Source organism: Diadema antillarum, unplaced genomic scaffold (genome assembly GCF_040938485.1).
Source record: "Diadema antillarum isolate AM-2024a unplaced genomic scaffold, OU_Dant_1.0 seq00000160_RagTag, whole genome shotgun sequence".
Taxonomy (NCBI): domain Eukaryota; kingdom Metazoa; phylum Echinodermata; class Echinoidea; order Diadematoida; family Diadematidae; genus Diadema; species Diadema antillarum.
This window is the reverse complement of record NW_027271231.1, coordinates 2,502,879-2,526,758: the sequence shown is the minus strand read 5'-3', so window position 1 is coordinate 2,526,758 and position 23,880 is coordinate 2,502,879. Positions and strand designations below refer to the sequence as shown.

Here is a 23,880-nt window from a genome sequence, read left to right as displayed (position 1 = left end):
CCTCATCTCCACCAATACTGTGCCATCCCTTTACACTGTCACATACAATGGTTGGGGATTAACAGCCAATGCACTTTTTGTATGTATTGCTGTATCTCTACGTCAAAGTGGCACATGTACAGGTATATTTTACTCCGCTGTTATATCACTACCTGCCTTGCATGCAATGAACAAAATGAACTAATCAAGTATTTGATCTCAAGACTTAAAATATTGGTTACAGCTCGTTATTGTGTAGGTTCGTTATTTCGAAGGCTCTTTAGTCAAAAGATTTGGTATTTCGAAGGTTCATTGTTCCGAATTTCATTTCGGATTAATGAATCTTTGGAATAACAAACCTTAGGAATAACGCCACAAATGTTCGGATAATGAACCCTTTTTCATTTTCGGATTAACGAACCTTTCGGTGCAGGAAATTTCTGTGTTTCGGATTAACGACCCTTCAGAATAGCGAACCTTGGGAATAATTTTAACAAACAAGCACCCAAAATATCAACACTAAATACATAATTTATGCACTGTGTCTGTTCTCAAATCATGAAACTAATCCAATTTTTATTGAAATAAGGCTGCAAGTACACAATTACACTGTACGGTAGCTGCAACTTTTGCATACATGTGCCGGTATTAATAATTTTACCACATTCTGAAGTGCATGTCAGCTTCAAACTGATTCATAGTTTGTGTGTTACAGTTCCGTTGACATAACACCTTCAGTCTTGCTCCAAGGGAAATATCTATCCATAATTTTCACCACTGTATGAATAAGCGTAGAACTCTGAAATCTGAACTAAACTGACACAATACAGCTGCATCAACTACAACAGAGCTTTAAATTGATTTCTGCAATTATTCTCAACTCTCATCAACTCATTCATTATTTATGGCTGCATCACAGGAAGTCTCATTTTTTCCATTTCCATGTCTACAAAACATGCAATGTTCATGCCCTAATTTCTGTGCCATGTGACTTAACTTTCTTTCATGTCAGTTGCAAACTTGGTCAATTTGCTTCAACCCAACTTTGACATTTATGTTTACATGTGCAATTTCCAGCAATTATGGGTTTATACATGAGTCTTTATACCCTGTATGTAACATGAAATTGTACTTTAAATTGCAATTGCATGGCCAAATAAATAAATGAATAAATAAATAAGTAAATGAATGAAACAAATAAATATAACAAAAATAGTAACAATAACAATAATACCTGTGCAATTACAGTCTAAGCACATTCACTGACAGACATTTTTAGAATGGCATGTTTTGCTCACACAACATTCCATTGTTGCATACCTCATAATTCGCATCTGTGCAATTCTACATGTAACATTTACATACCAATATCAAACAAAAGACCCTTGATTTATCACTTCCATTTGCATATTTGGGGGATTTCCTTCTGTGACATGAACTTTCAACTGACACACATCCATCATACTCATCTGTTGAGAATGAGAAGGGCATTAAGTTGTCTTGAACATTATAGATTCAGTGGCACCTTAAAGCCCTTATCATTCTCAACTGACAATATGTGGCAGATTCCTGTAAAAAAAGGCTGAAAAAAAAAATCAGCTTTCCCAGACAACAACACTCGATGTTTTCCAATGAGGTATACAATTTTGCCCAATTAACATTAACCTCTGTTGTATCTTTCAATATAAAGTGAAAAAACACAGCAAATAGTAACAAGAAAATTATGACACCCTTCCAGTTTTGCTCAGCCAAGAAGCCTCAATTTCATGATGTATCCCTATTTCCATAAAGATTGCTTCAAAACTGTAAGAATTCTCTACGCAACATTTGCAACAGACAGTCCAACTGGTCACACACTGATTTCTACTGTATAATACCCTGTTAATACACTTCATGTGATCTTCTCATTACCAAAATAACTGTACGTGAAAATACTAGCTTAAATACGGATGTAGAGCTAGGCAAATTTGACTTTGACAAAAATGGTGACCATTATGAAAATGGCTATATATCTTTATTAGCAAGTTTTTGATATTAGAGATTAAATACATTGTTGGGTGCAAATGTTTTCCTGTGGTATTTTCAGTCAAACATCAGTAATTTTACTGTGTGCATAACATCTCAGATTTGACCTGTGACAAAAATAGCTACCTTTCAAGATGCTTGCCAGCACCCTTTTTTTTTTTTGTGGGTTTGAAACTCAGGCCAATTCCCCCTGCACAAAAAAAAAAAAAAAAAAAATCAAAACAAAACAAAACAAAACAAAACAAACAACAAAACACAACAACAACAACAACAACAACAAATAAGGAGCTGCACACTGCAAAGTCACATTCTGGCATTGTCAACTTTAACACTCTGCATCTATTCTTTTCTTTCAGCGACACTCCAACAAACTACAAATTGCTCCATTGAGCTGCATCTACTCCTCAATAGTATGTAAGTCTGCATAGCATAGAAGGCGCTGAATACGGTTGTGATTTGTTCATAGGTAGTCCAGGTACCCACGCAATCTTTCTGCCTTGTTACAAAAACAAGACGCTAAGCCACAGCCACTAAAAACATGAAACATTGGCATGGCAACACATCAGCCAAGTTTTGGTGATCCCATAAAGAAGCTATGAACCTGAAGTTCTTCCCAGCTCCAAAGGCAATCCACTGTTCATGGATATTCCGGTGATGGCTGCTGCTAGGACAAGCTCAAAGGGTGCAACACTTGTATGAACAGTGCATATTGGCACGTTGCTAATCTGCGAATGTACGGCATCCTATAGGTGCACAAGTATATGATGTACCAGTGTCTGCCTCCTCACACGTGCACGGTGCTATCATCTGACATGTCCGGACAATCGCAGCAAAGAATGTCACTACCTTGTGTGGTGATGAGATCTTTGTTGGTGCTAATGTCTCTTCCATTAGAGACCAAGAAGTACAGCAGAGTCGTCTGGTTTTAATTATGTTATGCAAAAAATGTTGCCATTTTAGTAACCACAGTTGATAGCTCAAATTGTCTCCTGCTCAGTTTGCTCTCATGCTGCAAGAATCTGTCTGCAACCTATCTGCTTCTTCTTCTTCTTCTTCTCGAGTCACCACACAAGTCCTGCCCAGTGCAGAGTGCAGGATCCGGCTTTGGTGTTGAAAGTCTCCAGATCATTGACAGTGCATGGCTCTGGTAGGAGGGGGCAGACCAAAAGATGTTGCATTGTCTGATCCTGCCCACAGTTGCAAGCAGTTTCTCCATCCCTATTGTAGTCCCATTTCTGCATGAGGACTTTGCATCGTCCTGTTCTTGTCCGTAGGCGATTCAGGCATGACCAGGTGGGCCATGCCTCACTTGAACCCGGAGGGAGTGATTCACTTGGTCCATAGGAGAGCTTATTCGTCACAGACTGGAGGTGGTTGGACCATAGGGTAATCCTTCGACCGTGGGCGGTGCCATCAAGGGATTCGGTTGAATGGAGAAAACTGCGTCTGGATTTGAGTCTCTTTTTAGCAAGTTCGCGATTGTAGAGTGGGTGGCGAGGGTTAACTTCTTGCTTGGTTTTCTCCATCTGTGCTGAGACCTCTCGCCTGATGTGTGGTGGGGCAATACCACACAGTTAATAAAGGTCATCTACTCTTGTTGGTCGCAGACATCCAGAGATAGCTCTGCAAACTGCATTCAGGACTGGGTTGATCCTATCTGCTGCAATGTGTGTTTAGATCTGACACAATGTGATATGAGTCAGGATATCCTCAAAACGCATCGTCAACCAAAAATCACTATGGAATAATCCCTGGAATATAACTTCTAGGGCTGCTCCATTGGACCCCCTTTGCCATAGTGTAGAGTGCTTGATTACATGTAAGGACTGGAATCTGACCGGGGTTCAGGACATCAACTACAGTCTTCATGATGTCCATTACTTGGCGCATCATGGCTTTAAAAATTGACTTGTCACAATATTGACTCAATTATTTGCCACTTTAACTAAAACATGGACAATGAAATTCCTGATTTATACACACACACACACACACACACACACACACACTCACACATACAAATAGTTCCAATCCTTAAATTGATTTGACAATGTCAAAGAATTTCAAATAAACAATGGCAATCATTATGACAATGGCAGCCTTTTTTGACACTAACCAATGCTCAGCTGAATATAAAAACAGTAGAAACTGCTGATCTGTGATTTATAATACAAAAGAGAAACATTTCTTCCCTTCAACTTTAAACCTTTATAAACAATATCAAAAAACATCAATTAACAATGGCAGCTTTCTTGAAGAAAGCAAGCAGCTACAAAAATGGCACCACTTTTGTCACAGGTCATATCTGATATGTAGGCAATAAATATCTATTAAAACATATAACTAAAACATCAATACTGCTGGAATTGATTACACTTACAATGAAACAAAATATTGAATAAGCAATGAGAGCTACTTTCAACATGGCCATCATTTTCTTTCAAGTCACATTGACAATATGTTATATGGACACTAAATTTCCTAATGCACAATTTATAACACAAAAGATTTTTCCATCATTTGATTCAATTCAAATGACAATATTCAACAATTCTAAATATGACAAAGCAACCTCTTCAAATATATTTTTCCCCAGAAAAATGCAGCATCTAGAATTACCACTGAAACATATTCTACACACAAATTCCATTCTTGTTTCATGAAAACCCTCAAATGGTTTAAAATTTTACTTTATCTGCACTTGGTGAATGTAAGGTATTATGGGTCAATTTTTGTTTTTCGCATGATGCATCAGAAATAACTGAGTGTCTTGCAGAAATTTGTGTCATGCCATTGCAATTAATCCTCTGGAAAAATTCGAGGTAGCAACATGTAGTGCTTACTTGCTACTCCCACACAGAGAAGCAGTGTAAGTTTTGAAACTCTCTTTAAAAAACATGTTTTTGTTTTTTGTTTTGTTTTTTACTATCCAACATAAATCAAATGGACTTCTTTTTTTTAGTTTCATATCTCAGAAGTATTTAAAAGTATGAAGTGATTACACGCATTATATTTAGTAAAATGTGCTAGACTTTATGGCATAAATTTATGAAGATGGTAAAATTGAAATCATGGACTATTTGAATAGAGCCTTAAATATTGCATGGCCTATTTCATTACAAAATCAGTCACTTTGTAATGTTTCAAAATGTTGAATGAAATGAACATTTTTTAAAGAAATGGTCATTACGTTGACAAATGACTAATTTCCTAACAAAATAGGCCACACCACGCCTAGTGCTCCATACAAATTGTCCATGGTCTCAACTATGTTTTCAATTGTACCATGGACATGAATGCAGGTCTTTAGGGCAAGTTGAGCCATAGCTCAATTTGCCACATAGACCCTGTTTACGATGCGAGGCTTGGCTGCAGTTCAACGATAGCCCAGCCAACCTCCATTTCAGTGTAAACGTGCAAAAGGCCAAATGCAAGGCCAAAGTTGGCCTTGCATTTGGCCTCGCTCTGGAGGTGGCTAAGCCGCGGCTGAGCCTGGCCTTTTTCTCTGTGTAAACGCAAATGGGGCCAAATGCGCTGCCAATTTTATTCTGGTTTCCAAACCCCGTACTTGTACTATTTCACTATTCAGGATATTAACCCCCTCAACATCGAAAACTAGCATAGTTTAATGTGATCTTGTCCTGCAAAGGATCTTTCCCTTCAGAAAAGGCCTTTGCCCGAACGGTGATTTCGTTGCCATGAAATTCAGTTGGCAAAGGGTCTGAAAACCAGACAACACCGAATTGTGTTTGTTTACAAGTAGAGCGCCACTATGACAAAATATTAAAAGGTTTGAAATAAAAGCGCGGCCGAGCCCAGTAGTGTAAAGGAACAAAATTGCGGGGCTTGGCCTCGCAATTGAGGTTATGCTCAACCACGGCTTGGCCGCAGCATGGTGCAGCCCCACACTGTAAACAGGGTCATAGAGTCTTCCTCAACTAACCCCACACCTAGAGCATTACTGAAGGTTTACATATATGTGCATACACAAAATATATGCATCAATTACAGACCAAGTCTCTCATTATGGTGAGACTCATGCATTTAGGGTCTGTCTCACGATTTCACACATAGTACCCATTTTTCTCAGACATCAAGTGAAATTGCAACTTGAACCAAAAATGAGGAGTGTAGCTAAAAGGATTGAAGTGATGCTTGCAATTGAAGGTGTATTTCCCTTCATCATGCCAAATTAGCAAACAATAGTCACTTAATTATGCACCAGATCCTTTATTAACAGCTACAAATTTAAAAAAGGCTCCTTACTGTGGGAGGGGGAATACCCTTCTCGTTTGCGCGAGCGCAAAGACACTAAGTCATGAAAATCTTGTTGTTAATTTTTTTTAAACTTTGCATCTTTGCAATTATTCAAAGGATAAAACAGAAAAAAAGACCCACACTTGCTTCTCACAATCATCATCTAATATCTAAGTCATAGCTTTGATCCATAATGGAAAAATGTAAAAATACTGCACATTTGCATTTCACATACTTCTACTTTTATGGTCTACATTTTGGTTTTGCCCTTAATCAAAGACGTTTCTGTGTCAATCACGAAAACAATATGGTGGTGTAAATGATTATGCTATGGGTCATTAACACGTTACCACTTGAGTGTCTCCAGGGACGGTGGCTTAACATGCCACTATGGCTAACTTACCGTACCTTCCAATACTACACATGATCTGATTACCACCACATAAACATAAAATTAATAATTATTGAGGTATTTTATGTTGCGTAAATCATTCCACAATACTTCAATTACATTTATACCCTTTGCTTTTGCATTTATCATGCATACTGTTCACTGTGCTTAGAATTATTGTAGATGGAAGAGAGTGGAAGTCCTGAGAAACTATTACGTTGCTCATCTGTTATCATCTGATATGAAGTGCTTGCATGTCAACCAAGTTTGATCCAAGATTGACAGCTGTCCACACAGTTGAAATAGATGCGATCCACACCTGGTCCAATTGACTGGTTTTGAGCCTTTAACCAGTAGAGTTCTACTCCCTGTGCTACACCAACGCTGCAAAGCAAAGCTGGTGTGTTCTCTCTGTTGGTCAAGACCCTGCTTTAAAATACATAAACAACATACTGTTACAAATGAAGTACACTGCTTATCTTTTAACATCGATAAAATGAAAGAACTGAAATATGTGTTGTTAGAATGGGAGAACATAAATATCATTATCACAAATGTTACGAAGAAAGTTACATTATGTTTTACATATTTTAGACAGATACAACCAATTTCTTGTAGTCATAACTTGCGAACACAACTGTACTGAAACATTCACAACTTCACATAACATCACATCACCTTTTATGTTAACCTTTCTTTTCATGAATACATACACCTATTTCTCTTACAGGAGTACAGCATATACATCATAGTTCTCTGGATGTATATCATGTTTAGCTACGATGTAAATTGGACAGAACAAAACTACACTTGTACAGTCACATTTATAAGAATAAGGAATATGTGAATAACATTTCATAAATGTAATATGGAATTAACAAACTGTTTCAGATCACAGACTTTAGATGATAGAACATATATTACAAACATTTCAGGGGAAAAAAAAATAATTCTGAAGAAACACCTGTGTATGCATAATTCTACAGGTTATGCTAATACAGCTTAAAAACACACCTGGAGAGATTATTGTGAGAATTTAATTTGAACACTGAGTATGATTGAGCCTGATTTTGTCAAAAAGTTGTGTGAAAAGTTAAATGCATACAAATCTGACAAAAAGTAGGGGGAAAAAAAAGCAAAAAAGAAATAAAACTCACCGGTGGAAACACTTGGGTACAAGGCTGGACATGATTGCGGCACAAGCACAGACCAGTTCATCATTCACCAGGCAAATGTAAAGACATAAAGATGTTAGCCATAAACACCTAGATGAAATACACCTAATTGATGCTTTTTTCATTTTGGCCAGTGCTTTATTCTCACTACCATGGGTGCTAAAGAGAAACAATGACATCAATCAATGAAAGCAAATGTTTGAGAAACAGGGGTTTGAAAACTCAAAACATTTTTCATAAATTTGCATGAAATCAATCAAAACTTGTGCTATGTAGCTCATAATGTTTACGTAATAAATACAATTCTTGCACCACATACATGATCACTCATGGATTTCACTCTATCTTCTCTGGTGAAATATTCATTTCTATCAATTACAACATATGCCTATTGATCAGGTTTTGCACATATAAATGCAACTCCTACTTTTTCCATTTATTTCAAAGCACTTTCATCAGCATTTACAATTTGATTTTCCTCAGCTCTAAACGCTCATCAAATAGTAACACAAACTTATCATTATCAGCATTTAATTCTCTGAAAAAAAATATTTTTCAAAATGATTATTATGCCAAAATCTACCTTTCTGCACTGTCATTTTCTGGGCTATGTTTTATTTCTGTTGTGCCTGTTCTATTTTTATTCTTTGTCTATTCTATTTCAATTCCATTTTCTGTCTTTTGTTTTATTTCTGTTCCATACTGAACTTGTATCTTCCTTTTATAGTTACATTTCCAACAATGATATTTAGAGAAGAGCAACTACCAGCTCAGCTACTGCTTTGTGAAAAGGGTTGATAATTCTCACCTAGATTCAGCATTACCACTTCATAAATTTTTAATATCACCACTATTGCTGACATACATGTAACATTATAATTACAGTCCTTTAAATCATTTTTGCAATTACACAATTTATGTGTTTTTCCTTCTTCTTGACATGCAAGCCCACATTTCTTTCAACAAGCAATCAAAGATCATTGTTTCTGTTGCATGCTCTTGTCGTTGTCTATTTATTTTTTCTTTATAATGTCAATGTGTTATGTAGTACTTTTATTGTTGCCCAAGTTTTGTTTCCTGTGCACAATCAAGGTCGCTTCAGTGGATCTCTCCACCCTTTGCACACTTTGCTCATGGCACACTGTTTTCCTCACTTCAATCACTTCAGTATTCATTACAATTTAATATTATCATAAGGTTTCACTACTGTTGAACATTCTGTTCATTTCATTCATCATATTTCATCTATTCTCCATAACATCATAAAAATATGTATGATGAAAGATGAAAATATATTTCATTTGATTTCAGCATTGTGAAAAAAACCTTGAATAAACATCTAATGTTATTAGTAAAAACAAGTTCAGTGAAACAGTATTCAAATAGCTTCATGGTAACTGTAGTAAAGGCGAATAACTTCAATGGTGAGATCATTAATACCTATACTACATACATGACCGATAAATGTGCCACCTTCTGTTGTAGCATCAACTTCATGTTGTTGATATTCATAAGAACACATCAAATTATGCCAAGCAAATCACTTGAACCTTGTCTGAGAATTTCATTAAATTCACCAATAACTATGCTTTTTGTGCTTATTTGGTGCAATTCAACAACTAATTTCCATAATTTCTCACATTATTTTTGGGTCATATTTAGGAAGTCTATAATCACTGAATTGTCACTTTCTGTCTCATAATGTCGCTGTTTTCTGTAGTACTAGTAGTCATACTTTTGTTGAAGTCTTGTTTCATATTCACAAGCATAATCTTCCCAGTGGAACCCTCCATACTTCACATGTTTTACTCATTGCAATTTTTTTTTTTAACTTCAAACACCTCAGTATTGATCATAAGTATCACTTCTACTCATTTGTTTTTGAATTGCTGTATGCTCTGTCCTATTCACACTTTTTTATTTTCCTCATTCTGTATTACAAAAGGAAATATGATGACAAAAGAAAATAAATATCAATTGATTTGAATATATGTGCCACATTACTTTGCGTAAACTCAAGACATCACTCATCAGAACTGTATTCTGATAGCCTCATGGTAACTGTAGTAAAGTGGAATAACTTCAACATGAAGTGAGTCTATACCTGTGCTATATACATGATCAATCAATGTATTACCTTCTGTTGTAGCATCAAGTACATGTTGTTGATATCCGTAAGAATACATCAATTTATGCACACATGAATCACTTGAACCTTGTCTGAGATTTTCATTGAAGTCACCAATAACTATGCGTTTCGTACTTCTCTGCTGCAATTCTACGAGTAGTCTCTTCAGTTTCTCACAAAATTGTTTCTTATCATATCTGGGAGGTCTATATATCACAGAAATGAGACATGAAGGACAAGTTACTGCAAATGTAATATATTCTAGATTATTGACATGTAAATCCAGCCTACTAATAGATTTGATTTTACTGTACACTGCAACTCCACCATGTGCTTGATTTTTCAGTGCCGAAAATAAGGGACTTTCATCTGAATAAGATTTTGACCGAGGTTGATTGTACATTTTAAAATGATCTAAATTCACATCAAAAATGTCATCATTAAGCCAAGTTTCAGTTAAACAAATAATATCAGAATTTCTACATAGGAGGTTTGATTGGATATCTTTGAAATGTGCTTTAAGACCTTGAATGTTATGTAGCATTATATTCAGAGTCGCAACAGAAACATCATTATCAAAGCTCTTTTCATCAACAAATGTTGGCATGTTTTCTAAACTTTCTTTAACAGTTGGATTGCAATATATAACTTTGGGATCAAAATCTTCAATAGTTAGTCCACGTATTGATGTGACACGGCTCAGAGCAACATATGCTTGTCCGGGCAAAAATATATTTTTCAGAGAAACAACAGCTTTTTCCATTGTCATGCCCTGTACTTTATGTATTGTGCATGCATATGCTAATTTCAAGGGAAATTGTTTCCTCGTATATTTTTTCCCAATTGATTCCTGTTGCATTTCTATTGACTGTGTTCCTACTTTTTCATTGTCAAATTTCACAAGCACACTTGAGGGTCTGGCATTTTCATTTACTCTTACTAAGTCAGTTACAGTGCCAATGCAGCCATTTGATAAACCTTTGGTCACATTCACATTTTTGATCAGCATCACTCTAGAATTTTCAGCAACCCAAAGATATGCTGGCAAAGAAGCTTTAGTACATCTCCGTGGCTTGTCACATGCTTTGTTTTTACCCTTATCGCCAAGTTCAAAATCTTCTGCATCAAGACAGATGATATTTGTGCATTTCTTGTGAAGCATTATTTTATTCCAGTCATTTACTTGTTTGTTTGAAGAATATATATGCAGTGCATCCTCACATTGCTCTCCAGTTTGGCATGATTGAAGAACTGCAAAATCATCACTTGATAATTCATCTTTCTTTTCTTTTACCCTTAATTTGTTCAAAAGAACAGCAAAGTCTGCATCATCCTTTTGTCTCATTATTTCATCCAAGTTAATCATAGAGAAGTTGTCTGTCCATAAAGAACTTTGCAATGTATCTTTATACAAAGGAGTACCTTTTACTGGGGGTAACTGATAAAAATCTCCAACTGCAATAACTGAAACCTTTCCAAATGGAGCATCATCACGCGTCTGCTTTATTTGCCTTAAACGTCCATGTACATACCACAGTAGCTTCTGATCAACCATGGATATTTCATCAATTATTAGTATCTGTAATTGGCCCAGCTGAGTACGTAAATGACTTATCTTTTCTTCTCCAAGGGGTTGATAAGGTAATGAAGCAGAAATGGGTATGGACAGTGCATTATGAATAGTACTACCATCAATATTGTAGGCTGCAATTCCAGTTGGAGCTACTTTCATAATTGAAAGATCATCTGGATTATGCATCATTTTACCTAGAATTCTTGTCCCTTCATTACATATGCATTTCACCAGATGACTTTTTCCTGTTCCAGCACCACCTGTCACAAATATCTGAAACGGTGTGGCTTCTTTTCCATTAACTCTGTCAAGACACCATTGTCGTATTTTGTAGAACACTTTTTGCTGCTTGCTGTTTAAAGTTCTTAATAAGACATTACTGTCTTCTCTCGAAATGCTACATGATCGAAATTCTATGCCATATGACTCTTTCTCCTGAGATTTAGATTCAAGATCTGGGATTCTAAACTCATTGTCAGCATCTTCAACTTCTACATGGATTTTAGCTGTTTCATGTCTTTCAACTTCTGTTTCTGGACAGAGTAATCCCCATGCATCTTCTTGTGCACCAAATTTCTCAAGATATTCTTGTGCCTGATCAATTGTATCAGCGTTTTTTTCATACTGCCTGAGATTTTCATTGGCAATACTTTTGACACTTTCCAAATTCTTATTAAACATTCGAACAGATCCATTTTGATAAAATTCCTCATATGTCAAAAATTGGTCAGGTTTTAACTGTTTATCAGTACGATATGGCAAAAATAGTTGCAATATACTCTGATAATATTTTTCTGGGGTTACAGTCGGTGAAAAACGAGGGTATCTCACTACAGCATCATTGGTTCTTGTTCTTTTTTGTATATAGCCCAGCTGATCTCTCAATTTAAACACACTCTGTTTCTGTTTCTTACCCTTTATATCAGATTCACTGAGTAGTCTATACTTTGAACAAAATGTGGCTAAACACATATTTTCAAATTCAAAACCATCAGGTCGGGCTTTATATTTATCAATTCTGCTTGGCATCCATGGGCTCCTATCATCATCGTCTCGTCTGCTTTGAATAACACTCAGTGGTAGACTCATTCTCACAGGGTTTGGTCCAACAGGTATAAACTCTACTTTTCTTGAGCACTCTTTCAATCTCAGGCCACAAACACGATACACACTTTCTTGTGCTGAAACTTCACGGTTTTGCATATACACATGTCCTATTTCTTTCATACTCTTTCGAGCATCTTCATTGCCCTCTCTCATTTCACTTTCAGCATTTTTCAAGAGCAAACTCATTTCTCTTTCTGCTTTTGACATGTATGACACAACATAAACAATGCAGGCATACTCATTTGTTATATACTGCAAATCCATATTGGCATTCCAAGCTCTGAGTAAGAATGAATTATATTGATTAATCCATATATCTTTTGGATCTCTTTTCATGACTACATCTTCTTTTGTAGCTACAGCATTATAGGCATCTTCAAATTCCTTTTGAGACATCCCAAGAGCTTCAAAGAGCTGCCTAGCATTATCATATTTGCCTTCCACACATGATGAATTCTTTACTGCAGACAGAACATCTTGAGCCTCATCTGTAACTTCTGGATTATCATCAGGCTTCACAACAAATGTTTTCTCAGAAGGTGGTCTTGGAAAATTAAATCTACAGGAGGTTCCCTTTTTCTTGCATGATTTTGAATGTTTCTTTGAGTGAAGCTGAACATTCTTCACTATTTCATACAGTTCTTCATCTTCATCCTCACATGGAATGTTGCATGAAATATACTTATCAATAAAATCTATGACAGTTTCATCTTTCTCGACACCCAAATTAGGTGCATTTTCAACCCAGAATAAACAGTGTGTATGTGGAGATCCTCTCTGTTGAAATTCAATCCTGTAAAAATAGTCAATTATCTTGCCAATAGGTTCTGCCTCAGAAAGAATCACTCTGTTCAAAAATGCATGAAAGCGTTTATCAAACATACGAGCTACTGTCACTGGATTTGATTTTAATAAATTACACTTATCTGTCCAATCCAGATCACTTGCTTTTCTCCCATCACCTTGTTGATTTAGCAATGTGTTAATAACTTCAGGCCATCTCATTTCAGCTGATGAAAATGATGCAAACCATGTAGGCTTTCCAAGTTGTCTAACCATTGCTAATACATCTTTCTGTGTAGATTGCCAGTATGGAGGTGTTCCTCGTATTTGTTTCAGAAATTTATATCCTTTATTCGAATCCAGTATCTCATGAAGTTTTCTTGCATCCTTTAGATCTGAACATCGCATCAATGTGGAATTATCTATTTTCTCTGAGCTTTTTCTGACAGCTATAGAAACACTAGAAAGTATTTGTTGCAGTTCATAAATACACTGAGCATAGAAAATATATTCTGTATTTTTTGCAAATCTGTTGTCTACATGCATCAAACGATTATGCAAATAACGACCAAGTGTTACTTTAATGTACCTGGTATCATGAAATGTTGGCTGGCCTGTTGGAAACAGAGCAGGAAAACATTTTGCCTCATTACTCTCATCCATCAATAGTGACACAGGACTATTCTTTTCACAAGGAGCACAGCATATAATATCATCAAAAAACTGATCAAGCACTTCTTGTCTCATATCGACCTTCTGCAAACATGTGCCCAACTGAATGCCTTGTAATCGTCCATCTTGATCATCCTCTATATCATCATCATCATCATTAGTTTCACTTAAATCAAATAGTTTACCACAAGCTGTTTTACTATTTTTGTCTGATAAATCAGAGTCCCATTCGCTATCAATAGCAATATCAGAATACCACTTATTATTCTTTTTCAAATATTCCAATGCAGCTAGGACATTGTTTTTCTTGACAAACTGATATTCATAATGTCCTTTATATGACAGTTTCCTCTTTAGCTTTACGCGAATTAATTGATCATCAGTCTCCGGTCGAGGTAATATCTTTACAGTTTCATTTGTGCGTGAAGGTACACAAACTGTTGGGCCATGCACTCCATATTGTCCTCCTTTAGGCAAATTCAAAACTTTCATAAATGGAATGTTTAGTGCAATCAAATGTGTTTCCAACTGATTCAGATTTCCAAGTTCCGCAGGAATAGCACGTAATTCTAAATTATTTCTGCTAGCTTCAGCAGGCATATTACCAGCTAATAATTTCCTGTGGCAAGTGTAACAAACCCATAAAAAATTTCTTGATGACTTTACTATTTGACAGTCAATATCACAGTCATCGCTGCATGTATGTAAATACTCCTCCTTTAAGCACCTCAAATCGTTATATTTTGCTTTTGTACACTTCAATACTTGATTCTTGAATAATAATTTCAAACATACGCAACATACATATTCAGGGCCGTGTGAAACAATTTCCCTAAATTTTTTCAAAACATGGTCACAATTTCTCATATTCATTTTTTCTTGTTTTTTTCGTTTCATGTTTCTCATTGCAACCTGCTGTCTGTACAAAAAATTTGTCTTGTACTTAATGTTTGAAACTTTCCTCATAATTTTCTTACGCCTCTCTCTGAATAAAGCATTGTTTTGATATCTAGCTTTCCTCATTTTCTTAAGCCTTTCTCTATGTAGAACATTGCACCCATAGTTTACTTTCCTCATTGTCTTCAGCCTTTTTCTGAATGAAGCACTGTTTTGATATTTGGCTTTCATCTTTGTTCTCATCCTTTTCTTAATTTTTTCTCGAAATGAAGCATCATTTTGGTATCTAGCTTTCATCTTTGTCCTCATCATTTTCTTGATTTTTTCTCTTAATAAAGCATTGCGTTGATATCTAGCTCTCATCTTTCTGCTCATTGCTCTCTTGACATTTTCTCTGTAAGTAGGATCGAACAAGTACCTGTTTCTTTGTCTCTCCTTAATTTCTCTTCTCTTTTCGAACCGGTAAGGTTCATCTGTTTGATATTTTACTTTCTTTGCAGCTGCATTTTTTAGTTTGCGGAATAGAAAAGGCTGAACATCTGATAAACATTCTATTTCTAACTGTCTTTGCTCATTTTTTTTCTTTTCTCTCTGTGCTCTCATTCGATCTCTATTTTTTCGTCTGGTAATATTTGCATTACTTTTTTTTCTTTGTTTTTTCCTTTTTGTAGTTTGCCTTGTAGTTTCAACTTCTTCAGATTCTTCAGTATGCCTACTCATTTTAACAGCACGTTCAATGTCATCCTCTAAAACTTCATTGTTCAATACATTTATTTGACAATCACCGACTTGTTTCGTAACTTTTCTCTCAGTTGTGAGTCTTCTCTTTCTTGTCACAGGCGTTTCCATAGCGGTAATGTTTTGTGGTCTTGACAAGTTTTGGCATGAACTTAATGTTTGGATCCTTGGACATACAGACTCTACAACATCGTAATGATTGCCATTTGTGTGTTGCAAGTAAACACCTCTTTGTGATGTAACAATTCCAAACTGAAGTTTGCTTGCACCAAATAATTTCCATTTTGAACAGTTTTCTTCATATGTATAAATATCAGTATCTAGTAGATTTGATAAGGCCATTATTTCCAATTCTGTAGCCCATGTGCCATTGTTGAATACTCTTTCCTTTGCAATGTATTTTACAACATCTGTGTATCCTGATTTTAAAAGGCTTACATAATCTTGCTTGTTTTGTAAAATATGCATAACTGTTGCTTTTCGAACATCACGGTGTGAATCTTCCTTGCCACATGTGACATATGACATAGCTCTGTAAAAGCAATTTCCATCACCACTAATTTTATAGATAGTTAATGGTTGTGACAGGACAGTAATATTACCATTTTCCACCATATCTTTTGGCACATCATTACTGCTACATTTGTCATTAACCTTTATGCCTAATTTGCAACAAAACTTCTCTCTGTCAAATTTATTCACAGGTGTGTACATGAGATTAATCTTTTTAATTTCTCCCACTTGCTTCACCTCGGATGCATCAACATCGACTACTGTCTGTTGACATGTGTTTTGTAATGGAATTTGTGTCTCTTGCAAGTTTGACACCATTATTTGTTTGGACATCATTTTCTTCACTCTAACACTGCCTTTCTTCAATGTCAAGTTTTCGGTAGCCTTAGATGATTCATGATGACTTTCTTTTTTACTTTCCACATTTGCATCTGAATTCACATGAAACACACTTAATTTTTCATCCAAAGTACTAGACTGAACAGCAGTTACACTTTCAACTACATCAAAATGATTGCTTCCAGTGAACACAATATATATGCCTCTTTCAGTTGTTACCTTGTTATAGTACCCCGGTTTCCTTGCAGACAAAATTTGCCAATTTTTTGTACGATCATCATACACATATATATCACAATCTAGCATATGTGCCATTGAACTAATATCAGTGTGACCAGCCCATGTTCCTAAATCCATCAATTTCTCTTGAAGTACAAAGTCCCTGACATTCTGATATTTCACTGTGTTAATTAAATTTTTAAATAAATCACCCGTTTCCAGTAAATGTGCCACATTGGATTTCCTGAGCATGAAATGGTTTCCTTCACTGCCAGTAACTACATGAGAAATACTTCTGTAAAAGCAGTTGCCATCACCCATAACTCTCTTGATATTTACAGGTTTCCTCATACACAAATTTTCATTTGTATCTTCCACTGGTTCACTGGCTGCGCCACAGTAATTGACATTTAATCTATTGCACAAACACTGCTTGTCTACATATGTAATTGGTGCAAATTTGAAGTTTCTATCTCTTCTTTGTGTTGTCTTTTCAAGTGAAACAAATTCAACTTCATTCTCACTTCCATAGTCATCACTGCTTACATTAACTCTGGTTTCCTTTATTGTTACATTTTGAGTCTCATCACTATAACTCAGATTTCTTTCAATATGATGACAATGTTGCGAATAGTCGCTGTTTTGATCATTTATATTCCCACACGCAGTATTTAGGGTCTTTGATCTCTTAGAGCCACTAGTTGTCAATACATTTTTCTTAGAATTGAATTCTACTGCCAGACCGGTTAATTCAAACTGAGTAGTACGTAAATCACATGCCATAGATTTTGCCAAATTCAAACAGTGTACCTGTATACCTTGCCATGATGAAATGCTAAGCAAGACACTGCATCCATCTTGTACCAAGTATCCATCATGACTTCTGGAATGAGAATCAAACACATAATAACCACTGTGATGCCTAATGATTGCAAATGTACTCTCAGCAAAATTCATAAGACATGCATCATATCGGCACAGTTCTTGTTCTAATGCTTGACTCAATGGCAAAGCACCAAAATTTGACAAATTGTTTTGATCTCCTTCCAACACTCCATATTTCGATTCACCATAGGTTATTTGAAATTTTTCATCCAGAATATGAAGTTCCTTCGGTAATTCATCTATCATTACAAGCTCTTCATTCAGTTGTGAATCCTTCTTTATGTAATAATACAACTCATTCCCAAGTGTCAGAATCTGATCAAGATCACGAGGTCTCATTTCGATTCCATTCTTTGTTTGAATGTAGAGAACTGCCACAATAGAATTACATGCACATTGTTTGCCAGCAGTATAACCAAATCGTTGATCACCTTGATTAAAATTTCCTTGTGCGATTGTTTTAGTCAGAGGATATGATTGCCTTCTATCATATTCTGAATCTGAAAGAGAAACAGGCTTACAGACACGTTCTTCAGTCTCTAAATCATTTGCAGCTGGTTCACCATCTAATATAAGTACAGACGATTCTTGAACATCATATGAATTATGGTGGTCAACACTATTTGCAGAACCAGCATTCATTACTATGCAATCAGATGGATTAATAGTTTTTTCACGTTCAGGCAGGAATATTGATTCATTACAAACTTGAACACACATGTTTTGCATACCTGAAACAGGTTTGTGACACGGAGAGTGAACATTTACATTTGTAGTAGAATTCACAGAGAACAATTCATTCACTGATATTTGACTGTCACCTTCAACATCTTTTGTTTCGCTGTAACATGGGTTTAGTTCATGCATATCGTGGATTCTGTCACACTTCACTTTGGACATATCATTCGAGCCTGTGTTGTCTCTATTTGTGGAATTACTGTCCTCACGGTCAGATATTTCATTCTTACACAACTTTTCATTCTTTGCTGCATGTTCTCCTTCAAAAATGTCATGTTTCACCTTTTCATTGTTACGCACCTGTGAGTCAGCATTTTTAACCACTGGCACACTTTGTTTGTTGCGGATCTTCGTGAAACGACCTTTCTTTCTTGGTTGCCGTGCATTTCCACCTCCATAGAGCCTGTTTACATTCCAAACTTCTTTTTCAATGTCTGTGGAAAGGACAGAGACACATGTAGCCTGATCACCACTCAGTACGAAACATCCATTAGTCATATTCGGAGTGCTTTTAGCCACATCAGCCCAACTTCTCTGTGTTTTTGCATAGATTTGCTCAGAGTATTTTGCCATAACATGAGGTGACTGAACACACTTTGAATATACATTCAATACAGATTCAGTATACACCTGCAGACTATCATTTCGTTCTGTGTCCAAGTTTCGATTCATATTTCGCTTCACGAGTTCACCATGTTCTTCTTGCCTTGTTTCTACTTTTGATTTTTTGCCTTTGCTGGTCTTGGCTCTTCTCTGTTTTTCAAGATAGTAGCCTTTCATTGCTTTGCCAATGTAGGTCACGCCAGGTTGGAGAATCACACCATTTACTGATCTCACTGTGCTCTTGTTATTGGTCTTGGTCTTAGGATTGTTAGTCATTGTTTGGGATGTTGTCAGTTTGGCCTTCTCAATCACTTTTGTCTTCCTTGATTTCACAGTTGTCCAACCATCATCAACTGCAGTTTCTAATGGTTCAAATTGCCTCCTAGTGAGATTTGAGATGAATGTCGGATCTGATTCATCTCTGTCACAATTTGCTCTTTCCTCCACACACACATTTGTCATTTCTAGAACACCACGTTTGTTCTTTCTTCTCACATACCTCTTTTTCAGTCTCATCTTCGTTGGTTTCTTTCTCTGGTTGCTCTTGCGTGATGTAAGTGAAACATCAACATGAAAATCTTCATCACCAAGGTCTTCGAGAAGTTCGTATCTATTGAAATGACAAGGAATGCCAATTTTGTCAAAGATGCGATGGGCAATATTATTGCTTCCACATGCTGAACATATCCAAATCAACCTTGCATCACACATTCTAGCCTCATGAGAAATAGTTCCTGTACACATCACATGAAACTGCTTGCCACAATCCTCACATGGTACTCTGCTTTCATTTTCATTGATCACACTGCAACATGCATCACATTCACTGACCTCTACATTTCTCATCAAGTCACAACTATGGAGGATATCTAGGATATCACCAATAACAATCTTGAATTCACTTGCTTCCATTGTCAAACTACAGGGCTTTCGAATCTTTGAAAGTATAATGGTACCTATTACTAAATAAATGTATATCAATCAACTGTCAATCAACACAGTTATATTCCTTGAATCACTATACTTTTATGAATCACACCTACTCCACTAGTACTGCGATTGGTAACAAAATTGTCGGATTGAATAGCTTTGAAAGTTGCACTAATACATGTGTACAGTACATGTACTATATTTCACTGCAATACAAATTCCAGCAGTAAGCTGCAACACCGATCCATATAATGTTTCTACCAACAGGTGGGGATATTTCTACAATGTTTGCTTGTTTCTAGCAACAGGTGGCACTCTTTGTCTGTTACGTGCTTCAATTCCTACTTTATAGAAAAGCTATGCCAATTTCCTTTTACGATATCTGCCAACAGAAATTTCAGCTTCAATTCTCTAACATTTGATTTGACTAAATTATGCCTTTATCTCGAGATTATGCTCTTTGTAAAAAAGGTTACAATTTTACCAATTATGCTTTTGCCTTAACTGCACAATAATCGGTCTCCCTTATATGTTTTTCTCTTAGGGTAGGGTCTTTCGCAACAAAAATTTCAATTTCACCAATTATTCTTTGTCTTCACTGACAATTAAAGAAACAGTAATGTTTCTGTTTTGAGATGACTCCTTTTGCAATAAAGGTATGTCTTTTACTAATTGTGCTTTTGTTTTCACAGCCCAATATTTATAAATAGCCCTTTAAGGTGCAATATTAACGTCTCTCCCTTCATTTACTATGACTAAAATGCTTTTATCTGAAGATGGCGCTCTTCAATTATTCTTTTATCCTATTAACAATTAACGAAAATTCAAGACTCAAGATACCAAAAAATATTTTTACATAAAATTTTTAGTATACTTCTCGCCTCACCTCATAAATTGTTTCTCACACTTTTAACAATTCCTTCAAAATTTCAACTCCTAGCTATTAGCTCTTGCCAACTGTAGTTGATTTATTTGCAGCAACTTTCAATGCAGAATATATCAAATATCAAATAATCCTTGAAGGTGCAAATTTTGTCTACCCCAATTAGTTTACAACACTATAATGCTTTCGTCTTATGACGGCACTCTTTAATAATCTTTCAGTGTAATCTGGACTCTTAAACACCTTTTCTCAAATTAACTGTTTCTATTTTCAAGTTTCCAGCAAACTTCTCGCCTTCTCTAGGACAATTCTCTTTCCAGTTTTTAACTATCCTTTTAAAGAATGCACTCTTTCATTCAAACACTCTTTAAAACTCTGTTATTCTGCTTAATTTTTACTCCTTTTTCGTCAACTCTCACTCTTCCTCTCTTTGATTTCACTCTTTTTCTCTTTGACTCTAACCCTTTCTGCCTCTGATTCTGAAACTTTCTCTCCTTCTGATACTGTCTTATTCTCATGCACTCAGAAGTTCTCTGTTCTCAGCTTTCTTCAAGTTCAAGTTAAGGTATTTCAGGTAAAGTTCAAGTTAAGGTATTTCAGGTAAAGTTCAGGTATTTCAGGTATATTTCAGATATTTCAGGGATGAGTTCGTGAATTCCAGGATGAATTTCCAGATGTAATCTCAGTGAATATTCACTGAATATTCAAGGATGAAGGTGAAATGGTATGAGATGAAATGTAGGATGAAGATGATTCAACAAATAACAAACACAAACACAAACGTACTTTCAACAAAGACCAACATAAATCTCCTTCCAAAGCAACCAGTACCTGCAGAAAGAAAAGAAAGGAAAAATACAAACGTTACAACAATACCTGTATAGGCTATACAGTGAACTCTCTACAATTATCACTGATACGACGAAGTTCACTATAACAAGGTAATTTTTTTGTGGTCCTAGATTGTAATTTCAATTTGTATTGTATTATTTTTGTAACCCTGATATAACAAGGTTTCATTATAACAAGCACATTTTTCTGGTCCTGAGGACCTTGTGTTAGGGACAGACCACTAATAATGTGAGGTACACACATTCTGAAAATACATACCGGTACTTGAGAGGAATATGAGGCACAACACCCAAATTTTTTATACAAATCTTTGTAAAATTATTTTACTGTTCCTGCAATCTAAACAATTCTTATAACAAAGGAAAACCATCTTTTAAACTTATAATCTTGCTTAAAAACACATTTTTCACTGTGCACACATCTGCACAGGGAAACCCTATTGTTATAACACGGTCAGCATAACTCAGTGAAATTAGGTCAAAGTCAAGCTTGTGATGTGTAATTGTGGGACTACATATTGGAAAATAAATGACTTCTCTTCAGTTACATTTCATGATTAAACAGGAATGATACTTCTGTATGACAAAACAAGGTCCAGGCTAAGTAACGTTATATTTCTTCCCCTGCATGCCCCCTATAAAAAAAGGTGAAATGAAAGGGTTGTTGTTGTTGGTGGTGCTTAAAGGCGCATCATTCAATATTGAATATTTACGGGACAGGAAAGGGGGACAGGGAATATTTACGGGACAGGAAAGGGGGACAGGAATCACCGCTATATAGCACTGTAAAATACGCCCTCTACTGGTCGTGGTGTTAGCTACGCATTAAAGTATGGCGCCCGCATCTCGCCCAGATTTGGCAGAAGCAAATCACCAGAGTAACGCTAAGCCCTCTTAGTCAACGTCAACTCTTAAAGTAGGTTCTTTGGAACTTAGCCTTCCTAGTAATTACATAGCAAATCATGATATGGCTCACACCTTGTCCATTCAGGAAACGCGGTCTAACGTTAAAAACTTCGCAACTTCCTTCCTGATACTCCTGACATTTAAACGTACGGTCTACGCACTACAACAGCTTCGTACACGTATAGGGCCTGAGCTGTGGTGATACGATGGGCATGTCCCCAGACACTACTGAACACATAAGAGTGATACTACTGATAGACCCTAACGTTTATTATAGTCACTAACACTAACAGCACCACGACTACACACATGAAATTTTGTTCTAAAAACCCAAACATCTGTGTTTAGGCATGCCTGCGTTTACAGACTAATACCCACCTGGTACTCGAACTCCAAACTAATCAAACCGTCAGTCTCACGCAAAGGTCTTCAGAAGTCGTATTTGTGAGCCTGTCGCTGCGCTGCCACGCCAATGCAGTAGGTTACGAATTGACAAACACGTACACCACCTCCGTATTGTATATGTGGGTAAGGTACTACGCATAAAGCATGGAGCTACTAACAGAGTAGAGCCATGGTATAAGCGTACGAGCACGCGTGCGCTTCTATACTCTTTGGTACGTACGTACACTCCACGCAGGCATGCACTGTGTGGATCACGGAGGGAGCACTGCGAGAGACGCGATACTACCATGGAAAGCCCGTCGCACACGCCCGAGAATTCGTGGGTGTTTCATAAAGCTGTTCGTAAAGTCACCAACAACTTTCGACCGACTGGTGATCAGTTCTTGTGCTGAATTATTGAAATTCTAATAACTATAGCAATCGAAAAGTGATCACCAGTCGCTCGTAAGTTGTTCGTAACTTGATATACGAACAGCTTTATGAAACAATTTACGCACAACTTTGTCTTCACATACTAGCAGGGGCGTCACCAGCTTTTTTTCAAGGGGGGTGCGTTTTGACACTAAATGTTTACGAGATTTTTTGGACAGACATTTGGAATATAGGAAGCTCTCAATCCCTAGACTTTTACTGTTTTTTGAGGGAAACCAAGCGGGGAAAGGGTTAGGGTATACCCCCTATAAATGGATTATGGAATGACGGTGTGAAACGACAAATTACTGGCAGCGATATCAGGAGAATGGCATGACGACTACATGAGAGCGAGTTTGGAAATTTTGACATTTCACAGTCCCAAAACTGCCATTTGGAGCCATATTTTTTCGCTTTGGAAGTAAAGGAGGCGTGGGGGGGGGGGCGCAACGGGTGCAACTGCCGGTAATTA

At 36.4% G+C, this 23,880-nt stretch overlaps 1 long non-coding RNA gene across 3 annotated transcripts; it reads right to left on the bottom strand.

Moving 5' to 3' along the window:
- Positions 1-1,196: 1,196 nt before the first annotated feature.
- LOC139727964 (uncharacterized) lies at positions 1,197-23,225 on the bottom strand. 3 transcript variants are annotated; one of them, XR_011710779.1, is made up of 7 exons: positions 22,971-23,225; positions 21,622-21,666; positions 19,522-19,632; positions 18,720-18,853; positions 17,607-17,679; positions 7,810-7,833; positions 1,197-7,078 (listed from the first exon to the last, which is right to left on the bottom strand). It is a non-coding gene; the product is annotated as an uncharacterized lncRNA (long non-coding RNA). The 3 variants fall into 3 exon arrangements; XR_011710778.1 differs by having other exon boundaries at positions 17,615-17,679; XR_011710777.1 differs by lacking the exons at positions 1,197-7,078; positions 7,810-7,833 and having other exon boundaries at positions 12,963-17,679; positions 22,971-23,205.
- Positions 23,226-23,880: the final 655 nt, after the last annotated feature.